This window comes from Tamandua tetradactyla, chromosome 17 (genome assembly GCF_023851605.1).
Source record: "Tamandua tetradactyla isolate mTamTet1 chromosome 17, mTamTet1.pri, whole genome shotgun sequence".
Taxonomy (NCBI): domain Eukaryota; kingdom Metazoa; phylum Chordata; class Mammalia; order Pilosa; family Myrmecophagidae; genus Tamandua; species Tamandua tetradactyla.
The window spans coordinates 47,940,539-47,952,523 of NC_135343.1; the positions used below are offsets into that span (position 1 = coordinate 47,940,539).

The window sequence follows — 11,985 nt, forward strand, 5'->3', positions numbered from 1 at the left end:
AGGAGAGCTGAAATTCAAGAAAATCTCTGGCATATCACTAGCTGGTTGCAAGCTCAAGAAAAAAACATATCAGGGAATAAATCCCAGAGTTAACATTTTAAAATATTAAAATGCACAGTGTGCAACAAAAGAGGATAAGGGGAGCAAAGAATCAGGAAATGACGGCACATCCAAAGGAAGAGGGTAAACCCCATACAACACCAATGGAGATGACCAGAATGTGGACTCCATACCAAATGGAGACTTTGAAAAAAAAGATCTTTAAAATGCTCAAGGAGTTGAGGGAAAATACAGAGAAAGAACTAAAGGATATCAGGCATCAATGAATGAGCCATCTGAGAATCTTAGTAAAGAGATAGAAATCTTAAACAGGAACCAGACAGAAATACCAGAGTTGAAGACCACAATACCTGAAATGAAAATTTCCCTGCAGGGTTTCAACAGCAGATTGGCAGAAGAAAGAACAAACTCAAAGACAAAACACTCAAGTGAGTCAGGCTGAGGAGCAGAAAGAAAAATAATTACAAAAAGTTAAAACGGTCTCAGAGACCTCTGGGACACCATCAGGTGTAACAATATTGGCAATATGGGAGTCCCCGAAAAAGAAGAAAGCAAGAGATGGGCAGAAGGAATATCCAAAGACATGATGACAGAACTTTCCAAACTTAACAAAAAAACGTGAATATGTAGATCCAAGAAGCGAAGAGAATACCAAACAGGATAAATATGAAGAAGAACACACCCCCTCATATACTGGTGAAATGGTCAAATTAAAGGACACAGAGAGAGCTCTAAAAGTTGCAAGAGAAAAACAGTGTGTTATGTACATGGGAGTCCCAGTGAGATTGAGCGCCGATTTCTCATAATCAGAAGCCCTGGAGGTCAGTAAGCAGTAGGTTGAAATACTTAAAGTGCTGAAAGAAAACAGCTACCAACCAAGAACTTTATATCTGGTGATATAAAAATGGCAATCAAAATGAGGGAGTGATTAAGACATTCCCAGATAAATAAAGCTGAAGCGGTTCATCACCATTAGAACTGCCCTACAAGCAGAGCTAAAGGGAGTGCTTCAGACCCAAAGGAAAGGTCACTACACTAGACACGAAGAAACAAACAATCCAGCAAAAGTTTCAGTAATTATAAATGCCAGTACTATTGCATTTTTTGGTAACTCCACTTCTTACTTCCCACAAATGTTAAAATGCAAATACATGACAAATAATGATAAAAATAAATAAATGATTTTAGATCTACAATACACAAAGATATACTTGGTAACAAGTAGAGGAAAAGGTGGGAAGATGGAGGGGCATAGGAAAAGTGTGTATGTATGCTACTGAAATCAAGTTGGGGTTGAATTAAATATGGTTGGAAAGTATTTAACATATTGAATGTTAACCCCATAGTAACCAAAGGGAAAATATATGAAAAACATATAGAAAACATAGAAATAAATATAAAACTAGGCATTTGTGGAAGAATAAAGGGATAGAAAAGATATAAAACTTACAAAGACTAAATAGCAAAACGACCAAAGAAAGTCCTACATTATCAGTAGTGACTTAAAAATGTAAATGGAATGGGCAGTGCAACAGTAGTTCAGTGGCAAAATTCACGCCTGCCATGCAGGAGACCCAGGTTCAATTCCTGGAGACTGCCCATGTGAAAAAACAAAAACAAAAAAACCAAAAACCATAAATGGATTAAGCTTTCTAGTGAAAAGGCAGAGATTTGCACAACGGATTGAAAAAGCATGACCCAACTATATGCTGTTTGCAAGAGACTCACCTTAAATTCAAAGACAAGGATTGAAAGTGAAGGAATGAAAAAATGGATGAAGCTCATACTGACAGATTTTAGGGGAAAGATTGATGGTTTTACATTAACAGTAGGAGATTTTAACTCAATAACAGGCAGAACACCAATAAGGAAATACAAGGTTGAACAACACTCTAAACCAACTAGACCTAACAGACACATGTAGAACACTTCACCCAACAACAAAATACACGTTCTCGAGTGGACGTGGATCATTTTCCAGTATGGCCATATCTTAGGGAACAAAATAAGTCTCAATAAATGTAAAAATATCGAAACCATACAGTGTATATTCTCTGACCACAACAGAATAAAACTAGAAATCAGCAACAGAGGGAGAAATGGCAACTTCACAAATATGTGGGAATCAAACAACATGTTCTTTTTTTAAAAAAAATATTTTTATTGACAAATCTTCACACACACACATAGTCCATACACAGTGTACAATCAATAGGTCACAATATCATCACGTAGTTGTGTATTTATCACCATGATCATTTTTAAAGAATATCTCCATCACTCCAGAAAAAAGAAATAAAAACAAATACACATACATCCCATACCCTTTACCACTCCCTCTCATTGACCACTACACTAGTATTTCAATCTACCCAATTTACTTTACCCCTCATCCTCCCTCTTATTTATTTTATCCATATTTTCTTACTCATCTGTCCATACCCTGGATAAAAGGGGCATCAGACACAGGTTTTCACAATCACACAGTCACATTGTAAAAGTTGTATCTTTATACAATTGTCTTCAAGAATCAAGATACTGGAACACAGCTCAACATTTTCAGGTGCATGGTACTTCCCTCTAGCCGCTTCATTATACAATACACTAAAAAGGGATATCTATATAATGTGTGAGAATAACCTCCAGGATAGCCTCTCGACTCTGAACTCTCTCAGCCACTGAAACTTTATTTTGTCTCATCTCTCTTCCCCCTTTTGGTCAGGAAGGCTTTCTCATTTCCATGATACTGGGTCCTGGCTCATCTTGAGAGTTCTAAACAGCATACTCTTTAAAAAAAAAAAAACTTTTATTGTATGGTATAATATATATACAAAGCAAAGAAATTTAAAAAGCAATATTTTCCAAAGCACTCTTCAACAAGTGGTTACAGGACAAATCCCAGAGTTTGTCATGGGCTACCATATGATCCTCTCAGATTTTTCCTTCTAGTTCCAGAACATAGGAGGTTTGAGGGGTTAAATATTTTTTATCATTACAATCAACTTTTCTTTTTTCTTGTGAAAAATAACATATATACAAAAAAGTTATAAATTTCAAAGCACAGCACCACAATTAGTTGTAGAACATATTTCAGAGTTTGACAAGGGTTACAATTTCACAATTTTAGGGTTTTACTTCTAGCTGCTCTAAAATACTGGAGACCAAAAGAGATATCAATTTAATGATTGAGCATTCATATTAATTTGTTAAGTCCTGTCTTCTATGTATACTTCCACCATCACTGTTGATCTTTCCATACCTCTCTTTAGGGTTGTTTGGGCTATGGCAATTCTAAATTTTTTATATTGGACGGGTGTGTCACTAATATGGAGTAGGGAGATGGAACTAACTGATGTTCTGGAGAGGCTGGGCTACGTTTCAGGACTTAACTGGACCAGGGACCCATCTGGAGATTGTAAGTTTCTGGAAAGTTACTCTAGTGCATAGAACCCTGGTGGAACCCTATATATTGCCCTAGGTGTTCTTTAAGATTGCTAAACAGCATACTCTTAAACAACCAATGGGTTAAAGAAGAAATCACAAAGAAAATTAGGAAATATCTTGAGACACATGAAAACGAAAATATAGCATACCAAAACTTAGGGGATGCAGCAAAGGCAGTGCTGTGGGGAAATTTATAGTTCTAAATGATGACATTTAAAAAGAAGGATGTCATCAACATGGTGATGTACAGCATCCCCTGGAAAAACCTCCCCAGAGAGTCAGCAAAAAAAAAAAAAAAAGACAAATATCACTTGCTGAGAACTCTGGAGGAAAGTAGAGACTAGAGAAGGATTCCACAAATGCTGAACGGAAGAAAGAGGAAAACATCAGGCAGGAGACTTCTGTCCTGGCTGGCTGGTCCTCTTCCTTCCCCCTCACTCGGTCCCACAGAGCTTGAGAAATGCAAGAGGCCTCGGCCAGTATCCCTCCCACCTCCCAGCGGGGACACAGAATATGAGAACACTCCCAGCAGGGGGTTAGATCCCCGCACATATCCAAACACAGAGCCCCACGTCCACAGAGACTCAGGGCGGAACAAAAGTACAGAGAAGTGCTGCCTGCAGACAAGCCCCAAGGACAGCGCATGCAAACCCCTTAAACTCCTGGAGTCCAGAATGGGAACGAGGCTTGATAATTCTGCATAGCTTAACGTAATACCCGGATAAATCTCAGACTATGGTAGGCTGATAATTAAAAAGTGTTGATAGAATCTCTAGAGGGTCCAGAGGAAAAAAAATCAAAGGGAACTATTAAATTTTCCCATCTGGAAAACCCCTGGTACCTTCTCAACCACTGGGGACTCCTAAGAAAATAGGCCAAGCCCCTGAATTTGAGGCTTCTGCATATGAAACTTATTTCTGTAGGAGAGAAGACAGGACTACCTATAAAGAGGCTTAAGAGTTGCTCCCAGGAAAGGTCTTTTTTGTTACTTAGATATGGCCTCTCTCTCTCTCCAAGCCCAACTCTACAAGGAAAACCACTACCCTCCCCTCTACGTGGGACACGACACTCAGGTGTGAATGTCTGCCTGATAACGTGGGGCATGGCTCCTGGGGATGAGCCTGGCCCTGGCACTGTGAGATCAACAACACTTTACTGACCAAAAGGGAAAAAGAAGTCTAATAAAATAAGGCATCCATGGCTGAGAGAGATCAAATAGAGTTAAGAAACTATTCTGGAGGCTACTCACATGCAAACTTCAATTAGACTGTGCTAAATGTCATGGTTTGCTAACCCCCAACCAATATCACTCCTGTTAACTCTTAAGAACACCTAGGGCTCAAACTGAGACTCTATAAAAGTTTTATGCACTGAGTTTGCTTTCCTGGAAAATTTCCAGAGGGTTCCTAGGTCAGATAAATCCTGAACCTCAGACGGACCGGACTCTCCAAGATTATCAATTAAATACCTCCCCCATCCTCTAGTGTTGCTACCCCTTCTCAAAATGAAAGGTCGACAACCCTTCCTGTAGATTGCAAGAAGGATCAAAGGAAAAAGAGGTAGTGTAACAGAGAAAATAGGATTTTACAAACAAATATGACTGTTTAATTATTATATTGATATTTCTTCTAACCGACTGTTTTGGAGCAGCTAGAAGGAAAAATCTGAAACAGTGGAATGGTAACCCATAATAAACTCTGAAAGCTGTTCTGTAACTACTTGTTGAAGTATGTTTTTAAAGTATTGCTTCTCTTTTCCTTTCTTTGTATATATGTCATATTTCACAATAAAAACCATTTAAAAACAAAAAGCAAAAAACAGCCCCAAAGAGGAATTTCCAAAACGGAGGGTTAGGGAGGGAACGGCAGAATTCACTTCTCTCCCAAAATTAGGCAGAAACTGTCCAGATCGACTGTTTGGGGATCTGGGGACGTGGGGAGGTCCGTCCAGCACCAGGAAAGTGAGGGATGAAGAGACCGAGAAAGTATGGTGAGAGACTGTGAGTAGTTCTGTCCATCCCACACCCTGGAGGGAAGCAGAGATGGGAGGCTCGCCCCCTGTCTGGGCAATGGCTGTGGCCTAGGACAGCCACAGGAGTCTTGTGCCCCAAGTACAGAGGAAGATGCAGCCTAATACGGAGCCCGATATTGGTCAGTGGAGTGAAAACACAGGGTCCCGGCAGTTTCAGCCCCGCCCAGGCACACGCCGGCAGAGCCGCTGTTCCAAGTGCCTTGGTGGTGGAATGGGTAGCTGAAGAGTGCCATCTTCTGGGCAGATCAGAAAGTGCAGGGGAAAAAGAATTTTTTTTTTTTTTGAGTCTTTCCAGACCCTATCCCCAGGGCTCTTTGGATCTGGTCTATGCCCCCTACATGGGTACCCGGCCCCGTTTTGGCTGGGAAATACTGACAATCCATTAGTCAAAGAAGAGCCTTAATACAAACCCAAGCAACAAAATCCGAGACAAGAGAGAGAAAATGACCTTCAGAATAAACCTGTCAAGATAATCAGATGACCAGATATCAACAAAAAATCACAAGGCATACCAAAATGCAGGAGAATATGGCACAGTTAAAAGAACAAATTAAAAAGCAGAGGAGACACAGAACGAATCAAAGTTGTTCAAAGAAATCTCCTAAACAAATTCAACAAGATGGCTAAAGAGATAAAGGATATTAAGACGACCACTGGGTGGCTTGCTCGTAGGCTCTGAGGCAGGGCAGGGGTGCTGGGATAGAGGCTGAAAAGCTGGTGCCAGAATTAGAACCAGAAGAGCTGCCCCCAGCACCAGCTGCCAGAGTGGATCCCGCTGATCCCAACCAAAAGTGGCTCCAGAGATGGGCTGGTGATTGTGAGACATATTGCTTTTCCTAAAGAAGCTGATCATGTCAGAAGGAAAGGAAGCTATTTATATAGACTACTGTCTGTGGAACTTCAGAAGACAATAAAATAGCATTCATTTCTATAGGGAGCTTCTCTGGATCAAGTTCTGGTGAAAAATGTTTTGGAAAAGCAAAAAACAAAGTAACAGGGCAGTACAACAGTGGCTCAGCAGGCAGAGTTCTCGCCTGCCATGCCGGAGACCTGGGTTCGATTCCCAGTGCCTGCCCATGCAAAAAAAAAAAATAGTAGCAGTTCCCGAAGTAGTGACATCAATACTAAGAGCAAGTTTCTAGAATCCGGCCTTGGGGGACTCCCCTGATCCAGCATTAGAGCCACCTCGATACAGACACCACCAAAAGCTCGGGACAAAGCAACAATAATTCAGAGGCCTGTGCAGAATTTTGAGTAAAATATGTTGGCGCCACTGAGAAACTGAAAGTCTCTGAGGGAAAAAGACTCTAAGGGCCACTGGACCTCGTTAATTATATAGATGTTGCCTGGCAAGATGGAAAGCTGCCTTTTGTTTCTCTGGAGGGAAAATTGATTATGGGAGTTTCCAAGTACAGTATAAAAGAATCAACATCAGCTCAGCACGATGTCCTGCGTAGGCATGGTCTGCCGTGGTGATGGTCTGCAGGAAGAAAACGCTCGCTGGCATCTGAAAACCACAGATGCAAGCAATGAAGAATACAACCTACGGGGTTTATCACTGCAACAGCCTGGAACAAGCACACGCCATTTGTAAAGTTTTATCTACTACTTTTGACTCTGTATTGTCATCTGAGAAATTCTGAATTCTGCAATCAAGTAGGAGTGGCTTCATCTAGAAGAAAGTTCAGATGTTTCCTAAACAGTTCTTTTTTCAATCGGCAACGCTGAACTACTATGGAAATTTGAACTGATCCCTTGGTCTAGATTTTTTGAAGAAAAGGAAATGTTCAAAATTTGATCATTTGTTTTTGTATTAAAATGTGAGTGCCTTCATTCCATACACACACCCCAAAAAAGAAGACAATATAATTGACTGGGTGAGCATAAAGAAGAATTTGAAAGAATATATAGAAAAATAACGTCTTATAAAAATGAAAGACAGTATGGATGAACTTTAAAATACACTAGATGTATTTGCAAAGTCTCCTTGAGGGACTGTGGAGAAAGGAGGCAACATTCAACTTCCCCATCTGGGGAATTCCTGATACTTTCACAAGCAGTGGGAACAACCAATTCAATATGCTAAGACCTTAATCTTAGGGCTTGCCTCTGTGAAGCTTATTCCTGCAAAGGATAGGCTATGCCTACTTATAATTATGCCTAATGGTCACCCCGAGAAAACCCCTTTTGTTGCTCAGATGTGGCCTCTCTCTAAGCCAGCTTGGAAGGTGAACTCACTGCCTTCTCCCTTATGAGGGACATGACTCCCAGGGGTGCAAATCTCCCTGGCAACATGGGATCTGACTCCTGGGAATGAGCCAGGACCCAGCATCATCAAAATGAGAAAGGCTTTTTGACCAAAAGGAGAACAAGAAAAATCAGACAAAGTAAAGTCTCAGTGGCTAAGAGATTTCAAACAGAGTTGAGAGGTTACCCTGGAGGTCATTCTTACATATTATATTGATACCTCTTTTTAGTTTATGGTGTGTTTGGAGTGGTTGGAGGGAAGTGCCTGAAACTGTTGAACTGTGTTTCAATAGCCTAGATTCTTGAAGAAAACTGTATAACTATATACTTTTTACAATGTGACTGTGTGATTAAGAACACCTTGTGTCTGATTCTCCTTTTATCCAGGGTATGGACAGATGAGTTAAAAAAAAAAAAGGATTAAAAATAAATAAGTAATAGAGGGAGATAAAGGGTGAAAATTGGGTAGATTGAAATATTGTGAGTCCATGAGAGGTGTGCTGGTTTGAAAGGATGTATGTTCCCTACAAACACCATGTTTTAATCAAAATCCCATTTCGTAAAGGCAAAATAATCCCTATTCAATACTGTATGTTTGAATCTGTAATTAGATAATCTCCCTGGAGATGTAATCCAATCAAGAGTGGTTGTTAAACTGGATTATGTGACGACAGGTCTCTACCCATCTGGGTGGGTCTTGATTAGTTTCTGGAGTCCTAGAAAAGAGGAAACATTTTAGAGCACAAGGGAGATTCAGAGAGAACACAGAATGCTGCAGCACCACGAAGCAGAGAGTTCACAGCCAGCGACCTTTGAAGATGAAGGAAAATGCCTCCCAGGAAGCTTCATGAAACAGGAAGCCAGGAGAAGAAGCTAGCAGATGATGCCTTGCTTGCCATGTGCCCTTCCAGCTGAGAGAGAAGCCCTGACTGTGTTCGCCATGTGCCTTCTCACTTGAGAGAGAAACCCTGAACTTCATCGGCCTTCTTGAACCAAGGTATCTTTCCCTGGATGCCTTTGATTGGACATTTCTATTGACTTGTTCTAATTTTCTCAGCCTTAGAACTGTAAACTAGCAACTCATTAAATTCCCCTTTTTAAAAGGCCATTCCGTTTCTGGTATATTACATTCTGGCAAACTAGAACAAGAGGGAAGGGTTAGGGATGCAAGAGTTCTTGTTTTTACTTTTTTTAAAAATTTTTTTTCTGGAATGATTCAAATGTTCTAAAAAAGGATTGTGGTGAAGAATACACAACTATGTGATGATATAGTGAGCCACTGATTGTATAATATGATTGGACTGTATGCATGTGGGTATTTCTTTACAAAAATATTAAAATAGATATATACTAGAGACACTCAACAGCAGATTTAAAGAAGAAGGAGAAAGGATAAGCAACCTAGAAGAAAGAGCAACCAAATCCACTCAGACAAAAGAACAAATGGAGGGGAAAAATGGAAAATTCTGAACAGGATCTCAAGGAAATGAGTGACAACATGAAGCACACAAACATATATATCATGGCTCTCCCAGAAGGATAAGAGAAGGGGAAAGGGTCATGAAGAATATTGGAGGAAATAATGGCTGAAAGTTTCTCAACCCTTAAAATAAAAAGACATAACTATTCAAATCCAAGAAACCCAAAGTACTCTAAACAGAATAATTCCGAATAGGCCCACTCCAAGACACGTTGTAATAAGATTGCGTAATGAGAAAGAGAAAGAGACTTCTGAAAGCAGCAAGAAAAAAGCAATTCACCACAGGCAAGGGAAGCCAAATAAGACTAAGTGCTGATTTCCCACCAGACACCATGGATGCAAGAAGGCAGTTATACCATATATTTAAGATCCTGAAAAAGAATAATTGTTCAGCCAAGAATTCTCTTTCCGCTAAAGCTGTCCTTCAAAAATGAGGGAGAGTTTAAAATATTCACAGATAAACAGAAGTAAGAGAGTTCATTAGCAAGAGACCTTGCCCTAGAAGAAATTCTAAAGGGAGTTCTGCTGGCTGAAAAGAAAAGACAGGAAAGAGAGATTGGGAGGAGAGTACAGAAATGAATATTACAAGTGTAACCAAAATAAGAAGAGAGAATAAACAGATCTCTAACAAAAACCAAAGGATAAAATGGTTGAAGAAATACTGCTTTTACAGTAATAACACTGAATGTTAATGGATTAAAATCCCCAATCAAAGACGCAGATTGGCAGAATGGATTAAAAAAAAAAAAAAACATGATCCATCTTGCACAGCAGCCTGGACACATTACAGAGCCTCCTTTTGCTCTGGTCCCCACTCAAAACTAGCAGCTTTTCTGGTCATTTGGTAAATGGGCCAGAGTAGCACATCCAAATGAGGTATATGTTGTCTCCAAAATCCAAAGAGGCCAACTAGGCACTGTGCCTCTTTTTTGGTTGTGGAGGAGCCAGATACACCTTAGAAGGGATATCTCGACATGCCCCACATTACTGGACACTTATTTTCACTGAGATGGAAGGTCTCTATATTTTTGTTGGATTTATCTCCTATCCCAACATGTAAATGCCTTACCAATGAATCTAGAGTAGTTGCTACTTCTTGTTCAGTAGGTCTAATCAAAATGATATCATCAATATAATGGACCAGTATGATGTCTTATGGGAGGGAGAAATGATCAAGTTCCCTGCAGACAAGATTATGAGATAGGGCTGGAGAGCTGAAATACCCCTGAGGCAGGACAGTAAAGGTACATTTCTGGCCTTGCCAACTGAATGCAAACTGTCTCTGGTGGTCTTACTGACAGCTATTGAGGAAAAAACATTTGCCAGATCAACAACTGCATACCAGGTACCAGGCAATATGTTGATTTGCTCAAGCAATGGTACCACATCTGGAATAGTAGCTGTAATTGGAGTCACCACCTGGTTAAGTTTATGATAATCCACTGTCATCCCCCAAGACCTATTTGTTTTCTGCACAGGCCAAATAGGCGAGTTGAACGGGGAGGTGGTGGGAATCACCACCCCTGCATCCTTCAAGTCCTTGAGAGTGGCAGTAATCTCTACAATCCCTCCAGGAATACAGGATTGCTTCTGATTCACTATTTTGCTATGGAGGGGCAGTTCTAGTGGCAGTTCTAGTGGCTTCCAGACTATAGTAGTGGTCTTTCCTACTATAATAGCCCCCACTCCATGGGTCAGAGAACCAATGTGGTGATTCTGTCAGTTGTTGAGTATGTTGATTCCTATTATGCATTCTGGAACTAGGGAGATGACCACAGAATGGGTGGGGATCCACTGGACCCATGTGAGACAGACCTGAGCTAAAACTTCATAGATGCCTTGACCTCCATAAGCCCCTACTCTGACTGGTGGGCCGGAGTGAACATTTTGGGTCTCCTGGAATCAGTGTCACTTCTGACACTAATCTGATGGTGTCCAATAATCCCAGAAATATCTCTTCATTTCCTTCTAATGCAGTCACCCTGGTAAAAGTCCAAAGGTCTCCTTGGGGAAGGCTGGGAGGAAGGTTAACTAAGTTTGGGGCAGTGTAAAAGGGCCCTTCCCAAAGGGAACCTGGCCCTCCCCTCATTTGGTCTGTAAACTGTCTCAGTCTGGGAATTTATTAAGGGGCCATATCCCTGTTTTTGTAATTCAAGTTAGATTTCCATTTTCTTGACCTAGACAAACAAGAATTTAGTAGACTCCCTATCTATTTTACTCCTGGGTGCCCTGTGTTCTACTAGCCAATGCCACAGTCTCTGAGAGTCAGATTACTAACTGCTGCTTTGAGTCTGCTGTCCATTACCGTGACCACCCCCACCTTGTCTATGGTGATTAACTTGCCACATGGCTTCTGCCAACCCGAGATCTGGTCATCCCCATTGTGTTTAAGGATTCCAGCTCAGTGACAGCAGTTCCCACAGTAATATCTGACCTACAGAGAAGTGCAACTACAGAGCTCTTCAGGGATGATGGTGCTAGTCGCATGAATTTATTTCTCAAGGTTCTGGTGAATGATGTGTCCTCTGGACATTCCTGGGGTGTGTGGGCAGGTTTTTTGTGATAAATCCACTCTAACATCCCAATCTCTCTAAGCCTCTGGATCCCTCATCTACATTATACCAGGGCAGTTCTGGCATTTTGACCTCAGGTAATGCTGGTCACCTTTTGATCCATGTTTCACCCAACCATCCAGACATACTCTTAGTGCCCCTTCTAAACCT

At 40.8% G+C, this 11,985-nt stretch overlaps 1 pseudogene; it reads left to right on the forward strand.

Moving 5' to 3' along the window:
• Positions 1 to 6,574: 6,574 nt before the first annotated feature.
• LOC143661156 (integrin beta-1-binding protein 1-like) lies at positions 6,575 to 7,178 on the forward strand (annotated as a pseudogene).
• The last annotated feature ends 4,807 nt before the right edge of the window (positions 7,179 to 11,985 follow it).